Source organism: Chiloscyllium punctatum, chromosome 23 (assembly GCF_047496795.1).
Source record: "Chiloscyllium punctatum isolate Juve2018m chromosome 23, sChiPun1.3, whole genome shotgun sequence".
Lineage (NCBI taxonomy): Eukaryota > Metazoa > Chordata > Chondrichthyes > Orectolobiformes > Hemiscylliidae > Chiloscyllium > Chiloscyllium punctatum.
The window spans coordinates 11,009,240-11,023,721 of record NC_092761.1 but is presented as its reverse complement, the minus strand read 5'-3'; the positions used below and the strand labels follow the sequence as shown (position 1 = coordinate 11,023,721).

Sequence of the window (14,482 nt, the reverse complement as noted above, 5' to 3'; positions counted from 1 at the left end):
TCAATCCAGAACAAGTCTGTCAAATGCTTTTCATTCCAACACAGTCACAAGGTGAAGTTTGTTGAAGTCACGTGTTTGGCCGTTCACTGACACTCTGCCTCTCTGAGAACTGCAGTCCTTCCCCACTTTTATTCAGGCAGCACTGTCCTTCGTGTGATATGCCCCATCGAGAATGGAAGGACAGGCATCAATACCCGCTCTTGGGAATGGAGCGACAGTTTTAAAACGTTTACATTGTCCCCAGTGGAAAATTGAGCCCTGTGACAGGCGGGGACACTAACCATTATACTTCCGAGGACAAGAGTGTCAAAGGAGGCCCTTCAACTAAATGTGGCCACACTTGTCAAGAACACCTGCCTCATGAACTGAATCCCATTTCAGAATGCTTATCCCACAGCCTTATATGTCTTGGCATCAAAAGTTCACATCTGAATATTTATTCAGGTTATAAGGGTTTCTACCACTCTGAAAAATGCAGACAGTGTATTCCAAATTACAACAACCCACTGGCTGATAAAGCTTTTTCTCACATCTTCTCAAACCTTTCTGTCTTTCTCCTTAAGTCTCTGGCCCCTGCTGACCGATCCCTCCATCAATGGGAAACTCGTTCAGTCAACCCTATCCAGACCCGAACTCAATCATGTTTTGTCTACATCTCCTTTACACTGCGACAAACACTCCACTCTGTCCTGTTTCTTCACAACTGAAACTCTTCAGCCCAAACAATATCCCGGTAAATATCTCCTGCAATTTTCTCAGTGTGATCACATCCGTGCTATAATGTGACTTGCAAAACTGCACACAACGCTCTTGCTTGATCCTAATAAGCATTTGTTTTAAAATTTCTGGATTAGTATGAGGGTGATTCTGGCTAAGCAGAATTTATTACCCATTTCGAATTGCCCAGAGGGCAGTTGAGACTCAACCATATTGATATGAGTCTGAAGTCACATGCAGCCCACACCAAGTAAGGATAGCAGATTCCATCCTGAAATGACATCAGTGAAACAGATTTTTTTTCAACAATTGTCAATGGATCTATACTAGTCCTTAGATTCTTCCTTGCCGATATTTTTTGGATCCAAATTTGACAATCATGGCATGGTGGGATTCAAGCCCGAGTACCCAGACTATTACCTCGGTCTCTGGATTATCAGTCCTATGAAATTACCACAAGACCAACACAGAAAGCCACAAAAGCTGATCTTTTCCAATAAAATGTCTTTTCACCAGAACTGTCCTGGGTATTTTCCATGAGCCTGACGCTCCAATTGTCTCTGGCCTTTGTCAGTAAAAGCTGCTGCATGGGGATTGATTTCACAATCGCGGTATCCAAATGGATCGATTTGTTTGAAGGTCCCGATGGTGGAATTGGGGCACGTTCACCCAACAACAGTGACCGCAGCAGCAGCACAGACAGAACAGTATGAATGTGAAAGAGAGTGATGGATTGGGCATTACCTCAGAGAAATGGGAGGAGGGACGGAAAGGAGGTTTAATGATCGTGGGAAGGAGAGAAATCACTGACAACGGGTGTGTTTGAATCCTGATATATGAACCGCAGAGATGTGAGAGAGCGGAATTTGAAGGTAAAACAATTAATTTCTTAACGTGTATCACAAAAATGACAACGGAGAGAACACTTAGTGCTATGATTTGGTTTCAAATCGAGGTTGCTGTGGTCACAATTCAAAATACCGACAACCACGATCACAATAACCACAGAACAGGATGCTTGCAAGCAGCAATAAGTATACTAGCAGAGGAAATGTTCGGAAGAACAGCAAATGTACAATATCAGTACTCAGCGAACAGTGGCAGACATGTGGGAACAGAGAATGAGCTGAATCTTTTTCGATGTCCCTCAGAGGCTGTGGAGATCTCTTGAATGAGAATGTTGAAACATGAGATTGATCGATTTCGACAAAACATCAAAGACTCGGGGGACATGACAGGATATTGTTGAAATGTATGCTTCAATAGCATTTGAGCTTAACATCGGCACAGCCGCTCATATCCAACCGGAAATGGGAATGGGAAAGAGTGCGCAGAGTTACTCTCTGGCTCCAGCGATGCAATCGGTGAGTGTGCTGTTCTTCGATGATGGTATAGAGGCGCAGGAAATTCCGAGGTTGAGTGTGCTACTGCTCACGGGAATGCTTGTCCCCGTTTATACTATCATAGAGATTTACACTGCATCTTTCTAAGACAGCTGAGCGGCACAAGTGGAGTGTGTTGAGCCCTTAACTTGCTGACACCAAAGCAACTGCGTCGTTCGGGAGCAGAAAGAACTCCACTGATAGATTACAATTCAAATGCATTTGGCATAAGATTCGGAGCAGTTAATCAGCAGCACATAACCCTGACTCGAAAGGTCTGTGAGTATCCAGAAGAACAGTGAGCGATCGTTGAAGGTACGTTTCTCCAGACGAAATTTATCAACGTGACACGCTGCAGCTGAGCTGGTGAGGTTGCGATTGAAATTGCATGCGTCCGGACATTGTGCTTAATTTTAGATATCAGAGCAAATGGTTAACACGAGTATGCGCTTTCGGAAAAATTAATGCTTTTTTTGTTGAAAAGCTTTGCAACGAAAGGAAATCCATCAGACTATAGTGCGATCGATTAGAAGCAGAAAATGCACAGCAGCCGTGGTTGTGAGCACCGGCAATATAGGCATTTGCTTTCGCAAGGGTGCAGGCGTTGGTCGGTTAGCTCAGCTGGTTAGAGAGTGGTGCTAATAATGCCAAGGTCGTGGGTTCGATCCCCACACTGACCACGTGCAGCTCTTTCGATATTGCTGTGTTTCCAAACAACGTGCTCCACAAAGCCCAAGCGTCATCTGCGTAATAAAGCCTTTGACAGGAATAGACGCATGACTTGATCGCCATCCCTGTGATGACTGGTGGATGTTGTCTGCAGCATTACAATCAGTCTCAACTGTTTTCACCAACAAATGCAAAACCTGAAATATATGCAGCATTAAGCAGACCTGGCACAGTCTCGGAGGAGAACCACAGCTCAGGCTTCAATTCAAATCAAGAGTCGTTCATGTCATTTTCCTGGATCTCTGTTAATACTTGTCACACGACTTCCAGAGGGAATTCGTTCGCTTGCTCACCTCTCATGCATCGACACTGGAGTTATCATAGAGCCAGTAATAAAAGCAAATTACTGCGGATGCTGGAATCTGAAACCAAAAGAGAAAATGCTGGAAAATCTCAGCAGGTCTGGCACCATCTGCAAGGAGAGAAAAGAGCTGACGTTTCGAGTCTAACTGATTAAAGATCAAGATAAAAACAAAGGGGGAGTATTATGGAGCTATTTATACCACGCTGAGAGAAGTTACGTCAAGGCTCCAGATGCAAAGGTGATAATGACAGTGCATGGAGAGATTAAAGGGAGATTAAGAGACGGGAATGACCCAGGCTGAAGCCAGCGCTATGTGACAAAATATGTGAGGGATGGGTGAAGCAGAGACAAAATGGAAAACAGGGGAGAAGGGTAGCAAAGCGGGAAGAGGAGAGGAAAAATGTATTGAGAGAGTGGGGAGCGAGAGAGAGAGAGACAATCAAGAAAAATAGGTACAGATCATTGAAAAAAAACACAAATGAAAAAGATAAATAAAATAATTGAAATAAAATTACCTGAAGTTGTTTGAATTCAACAACTTCAGACAATTTTACTTCTTTTTTTTATTTTTCTTTTTTATCATTTCACCTGCACTATCATAGAGCCATTACAAATGGACAGCACTGAAAACACAGTCTTCGGTCGCACTCGTCCATTCCGAACAGATATCCTCAACTGATCCAGCCGCAATTGCATGCACTTGACCAATTTCTCTCTAAACCTTTCCTATTCAAGTACACGTCCAGATTCCTTAACAGTATTGGAATTATACCATCCATCACCAGCTCGTCTGGCAACTTATTCCAGAAACGCGCCACCCTCTGCGTGCAGCCGTTGCCCCTCACTGCCTTTCGAATTCTCACCCTCCCACACAAGATTTATACCCTCTAGTTCTGCACTTCCCCACCTGAGCGAAAGGAACTTGTCTATTTACCCGATTCATTCCCCTCATGACTGAAAAACCTCCATAAGATCCCGTTGCATATTGATGTCCCACCTCTTTTTCGTCCTGAAACCATTTCTCTCTGGTGTCCAAACTCCATATCCGTCTGCGTCACAAATCCAGTTACCTTACTGAGATGCTTTGTCCATTCCAAAAAAAATACATAATTTCACCTTTCCCACAATTTCCTGTCACAAACCGATTCCCTGATGTACAGTTTTAATTAAACTCTATCCATTCCTGGTTCTTTCTGATTGTCTTCAGTTCCATCCCTGTGCTGTTCCAATGCTTCACCTTTTCTGTTTGAATTTGGAAAGCACCTTTCACCTGAACCCTGTCCGTACAGCCTCCATGTCAGCCTAAAACCCTGTCCGTAAACCTACTGACATGATTGGCCAAGGCACCGTAACTAACACAGTTCCATTAGTGCTAGTCCAACGGTATTATTATTTACTCGTGTATTGTGTGTGTCTCTGGCTGACCAGTTTTCTTGCCCAATCCTAGCTGCACTTGAATGAATGGCTTGCTCTGCCATCTCAGAGGGCAATTAAAAGGCAAACACTTTGCTGTTGACATGTCATGCAGACCACAAGAGAATGGCAGATGTCTTTTTCTTAAGGACAAGTTTATTGATGTACAAATGGCTTTTTTGTACATCTGCACTGGTTTCGTACTTATTTATGGATTGTTGATTGTATTTTTTAAAATTATTGATTTCAAATTCCACCATTCCAAACCTGTCTCCCCTGAACATTAGCTGAGGTTTTGGATATATGGTCTCGCAATGATACCACGAGGCCATTACCTCGCATGCTCACAGGTTGCTCATTTCTGACCAGTTATAACAATGTAGCATGAAGCAAATCTCTCTCTCTCTCCCTCTCTCTCTCGCTGAAGCACAGAAATGGTTCCTTCGATCCAACTAGACCATGCTGACCAGAGTCCCTGAACAACTCACATTCACCTGAATTTGATCCCATATCCCTTCAAACCTTCTCCACTCCATGTACCTGCACAAATGTCTTTTACATGTTGTTATTGTGCTTTTCTCTATCACTTCCCTAGATGTTCATTCCATACATGCAATATACACTCTGTGAAAAATGTTCTCCTACAATCCCATTTAAGTCTTTCCTCTCCCACCTCATATTCATGCCATCTAGAACATAGAATATGCCAGCGCAGTTCAGGCCCTTCTGCCATCAATGTTGCGAGAACCTATGGAAACAACCTGAAGCCCATCTAATGAACACAATTCAATTCTCGTCCATATGCTTATCCAATGACCACATAAAAGCCCATAAATTTGGTGAGTCCACTAATGTTGCCGGCAATCGATTCTACGCCCCTACAACCATGAGTAAAGAAACTACCTCTGCCATCTGTTCTATATCTATTACCCCTCTGGCACGGCGTCGCTATCCGAGGGAAAAAGGTCTCACTGTGGAAATGATCTAACCCTTTGAACATCTTATTTGTCTCAATTAATTAACCTGTGAACTTCCTGAACTATGGCGATATCACTCAATATCTCTCCATGAGGTATCCATCATTGCTTGGGACTACTTGTTGCCTCTGTCTGCGCCTCTCACTCTTGTAGCTACTCCACATCCTGAGCCAACAGAAATCTCTACTCCAGAGAGACGAGGCAGTACACGCCAGGGATGGAGACTGGGATTTTCCAGATCTCTGTTGGACTCAGTGCTACTGTACTTGAGTCAGCCTCACTGCATCAGTCCATTTTCCCATTCTGACTATTTCTCTGTCTCCTGCAGGTAATCAGGATGTTCCTGACTCAGCTGAATTCCTAACTCCTGTATCGTCCATAACCACATCAGAGACAGTTGGTCACCCAGAGAGTGATGGAAGTGGAAATCTGGAACCTTCAGTAAATCCTGCAACCCACGAAAGAAACATCACAGTAAACAACATAGGGAGGATTGAGTTGACTTCAATATTCGTATCAGGAAGATAAGATGTTGACACACTGCTGGGCAAGGAACAGCTACATTCTAGGCTTCATTCCCACCATCTTGTCAGGGTCCTGCGCTCACCTCTGCTGTACGTTCCATCCCGACGTATCTCAGTCCCTTTGAAAAGCCTTTCTTATTCTTAAAACTCTCCCTACGCATGTTACCTGATCCACCTCAATAGGAAGGATGTGGAGTGTTGGAGAAGATGAAAAAAGGGGTTGATCAGCATTGTACATATGTTCGGCTTTTAAATGTAAGTTAGGAGTAAGAGGAAATTCAACTTCGTTGGATTGCTTTGCGAAAGTATCAGAGGTTTAGAGGCGACCAGGTACAGAGGTACAACATTAGGACATGGACAGATACCGTGGATAGTCAGGATCTGTTTTCCAATGTGTATGCTTCAAATACTAGAGCGTATCGTTTATAGGCGAGAAAGAGAAATTTTAAACGAGATATGTGAGGCAAGTTTTTTTTAACAGAGACAGTGAAATTTGCTGAGAGAGGTCAGAGAAGCAGAAATGTGAGTAACGTTTTGAAGTGACATTTAGACAGAAAAATGAGCAGGCAGAGAATAGCGGGATATGGATCATATACAGGCAGATGGTATCAGTTGAGTCATTGTCATGGTCGGTACAGCCATAGTGAGCCAAAGGGCCGATTGCAGTGCTGTAGTGTTCAGTTTTCTAACTTCCCAGCATTTGCCCTGAATCGTGGATACTTCATTCAATTTCTCTCTCATTTTATCTAAACTTCAATGCGTTCAACCTCAATCTACACCACCTCTTCTCATTTAAATAATCCCTCCATTCCCAGGATCAGCCGAATGAACCTTCTCTGGTCTGTTTCCAATGTGACAATATCTTTCCTTATGGTACTCATAGAGTTTATAACATTCTGGGTGTGGTCTGACTCGTACCTTGTGTGGTTGTGGCAAGACCTCCTTCTGCTTGAACTCCATTCCCTTTGTAATTACCTGCTGACTCTGAAAGCTACCTTTTTCAGATTGATAAACAAGAACTCCCACAAGCCTTTCTTCTGCAAGTCTGAAATCCAATAGTGTTACCCTGACAGTCAGTCGTGAGCTGAAATGTGTTAGAAAGGATATGTCAATAAACAATAACTAGAAACTTAGGAAGACTTTTTTTTTATAAACGAGAATTAGTTATTGAGCCTGTTGAATTTTGTTTGTTGGTGTGAATATAAATGGCAGAGTAGATAAGGCTGAAGATGGGTGTGGTGGTATGGGGCATATGTTTTATTTGGATTTTCAGACGCCTTTATTCATGTTTCAAACATGCCTAAAGAGTAAATTGGTCGAGAATAGGACTCCTTCATTATCAGTAATTTCCTCTATGCGTGGAAGCAGAGAAGGTGGGTGCGATATTAAACAAGAAATGTTATTGTCAGAATTTACTGTGGAGAAAGACATGGAAGCTCGGGAACTTGGGGAAATAGATAGTGATGTCTTGGAAAGAATTCTCCACAGAAAAGAGAAAGTGCTGGAATCTTAAAACAAATAAAGGCAGATCTTTCCTCCGTAGCTCATTAGGTCTATCCTGGAATATTGTGGGAAGCTAGGGAAGAGATTGCAGTGTCCCTAACAGAAATATTTATGCTATCAACAGACACAGTGAGGTGCCGGAGGACTGGAGAGCAGATAATGCTATTCCATCACTTAAGAGCTGCAGGGAAAAGCCAGGAAATTACACACCAATGAGACTGGTTCCAGGACCTCTGCTCTTTGCGATGTTTAGAAATGACTTGGATATGGGTGTGGAAGAGTGGGTTAGTAAGTTTGCAAATGAAACCAAGGTTGGTGGAGTGGTGGCCAGTGTGTAGATCCGTTGCAGTTTGCAACGGGATATTGACAGAATGCGGAACTGGGCAGAGAAGTGACAGATGGAGTTCAAATTGGAAAACTATGAAACGATTCATTTTGGAATGTTGAACTTGAATTCAGAGTACAGTGTAGTGTGGCTCAACAGAGGGACCTTGGGGTCCATATCCATAGATACCTCAAAGTTGCCACGCAAGCTGACATGGTTGTTGAGAAAGACTATGTTGTTCTGGCTTTCATTAGCTGGGAAATTGAGTTTTAAAGCCGTGAGGTCATGCTGCAACTCTATCGAGTTCTGGTTATACCACACTTAGATACTGTGTTCATTTCTGGTCCTCTCATTACAGGACGGATGTGAAAGCTTTAGAGGGGGTACAGAGGAGATTTAGAGAGCTGCTGCCTGTACTAGAGAGCGTGACTTATGAAGAAAGGTTGAGGAGGCTAGGCCTTTCTGATTGGAGAGAAGAAGGGTGAGGGGGGACTTGGTTGAGGTGAACTAGACGATGTGATGATTCGGAGATGATGTGAGGCATAGGTAGAGTGAATAGTGAGAGACTTTTTTGTCCCATGGCATAAATGGCTATTTTGAGGGGGCACAATGTTAAGGTGATTGGACGATGGTTAAGGGGAGATTTCAGTGGTAGGTTCTTTACGCAGAACGTGCCAGGTGCGTGCAATGCACTGTTAGTGGTGGTAGGAGATTCAAATACATGTGGGACATTTAATGCACTCTTGGATAGGCACATGGATGATAGTACAATGAAGGAAATATCGATTAGTTTGATCGTACAGTCGGATAAAAGGTTTGCATGATGTGAGGGGCTGAAGGGTCTTCTGCTGTACTGTTCGGTGTTCTACGTTCCGAATGGTAAACTGGATAATGAGTTCTGATCAACATAAAAGGATATGGCATTCAGGTGGAGCTAGTGAACTGGATTCAAAATGCAACATGAGCTGAGGTTTTGGAAACATGCTCTGGCGATCACACCACTCGATCATCACTTCGCCTGCACACTGTTTGCTCATCCCCAAGCGCTGATACCAGTGCACCGAAAAGCAAAACCCGTTCTTCATACCCAATTGCTTGATTGTGAAATCATGCTGAAATCTGGTACTCGAACTCAGTATCTCTCCATGTGGTATCCCTCACTGTGAGGGTCTAATTTCCGCTTCTGTCAGCGCCTCTCGCTCTTGCAGCTACTCCAGATCCTGAGCCAACAGGATTCTGCACTCCAGAGAGACGAGGCAGCACAGGATAGGGATGGGGACTGGGATTTCCCAGAACTCTGTTGGACACAGTACCATTATTCATGGGCAACTCTCACGACATCAGTCTAAATTGCATTCTGTCGATTTCTCTGTCTCCTGTAGGTACTCAGGAAGTGCGTCACTGAATAAACTTCCAAACTGCTGGGTGTCTTGTCCATCGCCACAGTGAAGATGTTTGGTCAGCCAGGGAGACAAGGGCAGGGAGATCTGGAGCCTTTAATAAATCCTGGAGCGAATTAAGATCGCTCACGTTGAACAGAGCAGAGAGCAATGAAAGGGTTCCAAACATCAGCTAACAAGATATGACTTAGATACAGTGCTGGAGGGGAAGCACAGTAGACACCCACCCGAGGCTAAATCACCACCACTACTGTAAGTTATTGTGGCACTGGGACACCATAGGGAGTGCCACACTTATCAATCCAAGCCTATTCTGTCTTCGTGAACAGAGGGGAAAGCAGGCATCCCACGAGAGGGTTGGAATGCTGCCTGGGATCTTTCTGTTCCGTGTTCCCCCTTCAACACTGTGTCTATGGCATGTCTTGCAGACCAGTGTCTTCATTTTCTTTGAATTTCCTCTAACAATTCCTGTCCCTGTAATCTCCTTTATTCCCGTAGGTCCTCCACATCTTTTTTAACAAAATCTTTACAGTGTGAAAACCGGCCCTTCAACCCAACTATTCCACATGACACTCGGAAGACTAACCCACCAAGACACATTCCGCCGAACTTATATTTACCCCTGACTAATGCACCTCACTTACATATCTTGGGGCATCCTACCAATGCACAGCCAATTCATTGAACCTGCACATCTTTGGGCTGTGGGAGGAAAACGGAGCAATGCCACACAGACCCAGGGAGAAAGTGCAAACTCTACAGGGGCAGTCACCCGAGATTGGTATCAAACCCGCGTCCCTAGCACTGTTCGGCCACCGTGCCGCCCCCACGAAACGTACCACAAACGAGATTAACATCTCTATTGCTGTAACTTGCTTCACTGTCTACACTCCTCCAATGAGTAACGACAGAGTCATACAGCACAGAAACATCCCATCCAACTTCTCCGTGCCAACCACTGTTCCTCAACTGAACGAGTCGCATTTGGCTGCATCTGGCCCGTATCCCTTAAAACTTCTCCTTTCCATGTGTCTGCCCTAATGTCTTTTACTGTTGGCACAGTAGTTATCTCTACCAATTCCCCTGGCAGCTTATTCAGTACGTGCACCATTCTCCAATCCCTTTAACCAATCTCCTCGCTCACCTCATATTCATGCCCACCAGCTATGGTCTCCCCCAACTGGGGTAAAGTATTTGATTGTTCACCTTATGCGTTCCCCTCATGGTATTATAAACCTTTATAAGGACAACCCTCGGCTATCAATGCCCAATGCAAATAGGAAGGACAACCATATAAATATCTCTGCTCGGGTCCCCGCCACGACTTTGCCACAATGTTCTTTGATACACTTGTTCAATACCTTGGGCTTTCTCTACCTTTGTGTTGTAAAACCTGCAGCACCACCTCTTCCGTAATGGGGACCCTTTTTTAAGACATCGCTGTTTCTTTCCCTTTGTTTCCAAGTCTTGGTCCACAGGACGTTCTGACATAAAATATTCATTTAGGCTTTCGCCCATCTCCTGTCGTTGCACACATGGATGGCGTCATTGATCGTCGAGGGGCCTGTTGTCTCTCTAGCTACTTATTTGTACATGCATGCCGTCGAATCTCTTTGGATTTTCCTTAACCTTATCTGCCAAAGCTGTCTCATCCCCCCGTTTTGCTTTCCAGTTAGTCAAACCCTCCTGTATCAGTAACATCTTTGTCAATATTTGCTTCATTTACAGTTTCAGAAAAAAAGCTTCCTAAAGCAGGATGATCAGAAGTCGACACAGTACTCCGAATTGAGACCCAGCAATGTCTTGTACAGCCGTAGCATGATTTACCAACTCATGTACTCAAATGTCTGACCCACGAGGGCAGGTGTACCAAATGCTTCTTTCACCATCCTGTCCGCTTCTGATGCCACTTCAAAGGAACAATATAACTGCACCCCTTGGTCTCTCTCTCTCTGTTCAACAACACTGCCCAGGGCCCAACCATTAACTGTGTTAGTCCTCCCTGGTTTGTCTTAACAAAATCCAACAACGGAATTCAACTCCTTTATTCATTGCTTATCCCACTGGTCCCTCTCAAGAACTGCATTCACTGCTCACTATAACATTAATTCTGTTATACACAAAATGATTAACAATGAATCGTTTGTTTAAATGATACACAACAGTGGACATAGCACTGCTCCTTATGGCACACCGCTGGACACAGGCCTCCACAACCTGCTCTCACTAACCTCTGTCTCCTGTTCTCAAGCCAATTTTGTATACACTACTAACCATTCTACACAACAACACCCTGTCAAAGGGCTTGCTGTAAACAGTGTAGGCAACATTTACTGCTCTGTCTTCATCAATCTTTTTGGTCATCACCTTAACAAAATCAGTCAAGTCAGAGAGACACTATTTTTACGCACAAAGTTGTGCTGACTCTCCCTGATCAATCGTTGCCTTTCCAAATGCATGCAACTTCTGTACCTCAGAATCGCTTCCAACAACATTCACACCACTGACATCAAGCTAATTAGTGTTTCTGTACGTCGCTTTCCCTCACAGCCTTTCTTAGATACTGGCACATTAGTCACCCTCCAGGCTTCCAGGTCACCACCCGTGGCGGTAAGTGATTCCCTAGCTTCACACAATGTCCTTGAACACACTTGATAAGTTCCCAGGTGTTCGTCTATTTTGAATGCGTTTTAAAACATCCAGCACCTCCTGTCCTCCAATGTAAACTGCTTTGAATGCATCACTGTTAATATCCACATTCACCAGTCTTTCGCCACAGTACGTTCTGACGTGAAATTTTCTTTTAGGATCTTACCCATTAATAGTCGTTCCCATTGGTCTTTCAGGGGTCACATTCGGTGCCAAGTTCATCATCTGTTGTTCATATTCATGCAGAATCCCTTTGGATTTTGCTTAGGCTTATCTGCCAAAGCTCTCTCAGGTCCCTTTTGGGCCCTCCTGATTTCTGTGTATTACTACACCAGTAAAGTTCTTCAAGGGATTCACTTAACCCAGCTCGCAATATATGACATTTGCCCCTTTTTTTTCTTGGCCGGAGCCTCGATATCACTATTCATTCAGTGTTTCCGACTTGTGTCAGCATTATCCTTCGCACTAACAGGATAATGCTGGCCCTGAACTCTCATTTTATCTCTCTTTTGAAAGCATCCCACTTGCCAGACGTCCTTTACTTGCTAATAGCCTCCATGAATGAATGTTTGAATGTCTTGTCTAATACATTCTGGATTGAAGCAAGGCCAATTTTGATCTTTCACTTGTGGAGCACACTAGTCCCTTTCCATAGCTATTTTCCCCAATAACACTTCAGACCCTTTCCCTACCTAGTTACTTGAATACGCTGAACAAATCCAACCCACCCAAGCTCTGAACACGCTGACAGTGCCAGTGGAGGTTTGCAAAGTTACAATCCCCGACCATTACAATCCTATCATACTTACACATACCTGAGATCTCAAGACATATTTGCTGCTCAATTTCCCGCTGACTGTTGAGGGCCTGTAGTACAGTCATATCAGAGTGATGACTCATGCTTATTTCTCCGTTTCATTAATATAGCTTCACTGGATGGTCCACAGGAATATCCCCTCGAAGTGCTGCAGTGATGTTTTCACTGATCAAAAACTCCACTCCACCACGTCTCTTATCTTCTCTTCTTTTCCTTCAGATTTATTTCAGAACATTGAGCTGCTTGGCTGTCCCTACCTCAGCTGTAGTTCTGTAATTCCTTTGATATTCCAGTCCCATGTTCCCATCCATGTGGTGACTTCATCTGCCTGAATTGCAGGCATTTTACATCTAAGTAATCGCAGTTTAATTGATGAGTTTTCTTCGTTTTCTGCTGTGTTCGTGTCTGCCTTGTCTATTTAAATTTTTCCATTGAAGTTCTGTCCCAGCCTCAACAATCAGGCTGTATCCTGACACCATCCGCTTCACTGTGAACAACACCTCACTTTTCATGTCATCTGCAAACCTGCTAACGATACCTTGTGGTTAGCATCCAATTTATTAATGCATATAATAAACAGCAATGGTTCCTGAATAGATGCTAAACGAACAGCAATCGGTGAAATAATTTCAACACATAAACATCCCTCCACCAATTTTGGATCCAATTTACCAACTTGACTTGGATCCCATCGGCTCTTCCCTTTTGGGCCAGCCTTCCAAGTGGGACATTGTCAAAGGCCTTACTGGAGTCGCTGTCCTCGTCAATATTTTCAATTGTAATTTCAAAGACGTCTCAGCTGGATTTATCAGACAGGACCTTCCTCTGTCAAATTCATGCTAACTATCTCTAACCGACCCCTACCATTCCAAATGTTGATTCATCCTGCACCACAGAATTGTTTACACTAATTTCCCTCCCACTGCTGTCAGACTATCTGCTGTGTAATTACCTGGCCTATCCCTGCTGCATTTCTTGAACAAAACAACCACATTAGCTGTCATCCAGTAATTTGGCACTTCACCTGTGGCCAGCAAAGTATTAAATATACCCACCTTTGCCCCAGAAAAATCCTCCCTTTCGTCCCATAGCATTCTGGATACATTTCATTGGGCACTGGGGATATTTCCTACTTTATGCCTGTGAAAACATTTAATACCACCTCCTTATTGATATTAACATGTTCTAGAACCTCCCCATCCCGACTGAAATCCCGACTACAATGTCTTTCGCCTGTGTGAATACAGATAGGAAGTATTCATTGAGGATCTCACCTTCTTCCCCTGCCTCCATGCAGATTGTCCCTTTTGTTTCTAACAGGCCCCACCTTCATCTTGGCATCCTCCTCCTTTAATTATACTGATAAAATACCTCGTGGAATTTCTGCAATCGTGTCTGTAAAATGTATTTCATGGCCATTGTTTGCCCCGCATTTTCCACAGTCCCCTTGCACTCTCTATACTTGTGAAAGGCTTCACCTGTTTTTTACTGCACTCTAATTTATTCATCAAACTCACGATATCGATTGATCAGTACTCACTGGACATGTTGCCTTTACGGTTCCCTTGTGCACCACAGCCACCTGATGAAGATGCGCGCCCCAAAAGCTCATGCCTCCAAATAAATCTGTTGGACTGTAACCTGGTGTCCTTTAATTTTTAACTTTGCCGACTCCAGTCCAATACCAGCAACTCCCCATTATAAACTGCCATCGGTTGGCTGAATCATTTTGAAAGAAATGG

At 43.8% G+C, this 14,482-nt stretch overlaps 1 non-coding gene across 1 annotated transcript; it reads left to right on the top strand.

Moving 5' to 3' along the window:
- Window positions 1-2,705: 2,705 nt before the first annotated feature.
- trnai-aau (transfer RNA isoleucine (anticodon AAU)) lies at window positions 2,706-2,779 on the top strand. The gene has a single exon. It is a non-coding gene; the product is annotated as a tRNA-Ile (tRNA).
- The last annotated feature ends 11,703 nt before the right edge of the window (window positions 2,780-14,482 follow it).